The sequence below is a fragment of the Penaeus monodon genome, chromosome 31 (genome assembly GCF_015228065.2).
Source record: "Penaeus monodon isolate SGIC_2016 chromosome 31, NSTDA_Pmon_1, whole genome shotgun sequence".
In the NCBI taxonomy this organism is placed as follows: Eukaryota; Metazoa; Arthropoda; class Malacostraca; order Decapoda; family Penaeidae; genus Penaeus; species Penaeus monodon.
The window spans coordinates 18426148-18426593 of record NC_051416.1 but is presented as its reverse complement, the minus strand read 5'-3'; positions in this window follow the sequence as shown (position 1 = coordinate 18426593).

The window sequence follows — 446 nt, the reverse complement described above, 5'->3', positions numbered from 1 at the left end:
GGGTACTTGACATAAATACTAATGACGTGCGAATCATATTACAAATTAATGAGAATCCTTTTCCGACTCTGTTCCTATTATTGTTGTTATCGTCATCATCGTCGCCTCCGCCATTGCACGCAAGGCCATTGCACTGAAGTAGATCGACCGTCAGCTTCTGCTCATTTACTATTTACACGATTATCCTAAAGGGGGGGGGTGTCAATACATGAAGGGAAAAGAGAGAGGTGAGAGGGAGAAAGGGAGGTGAAGTGGCTTAAAGAGAAAAGGAAGATGGGGAAGAGGAACAAAGAGGGGAGAGAAGGGACTTAAAGAGAAGAAGGGGAAGAAGAAAGCAAGGGGCAAGGGAAGGGGGCTCCGCGGGGAAAGCGGGGTGGGGGGGGGAGGGGGCCAAGGAGGTTTAAGGAGGAAGATTATGGAAGTAGGAGAGGAGTGAATCCCTTACA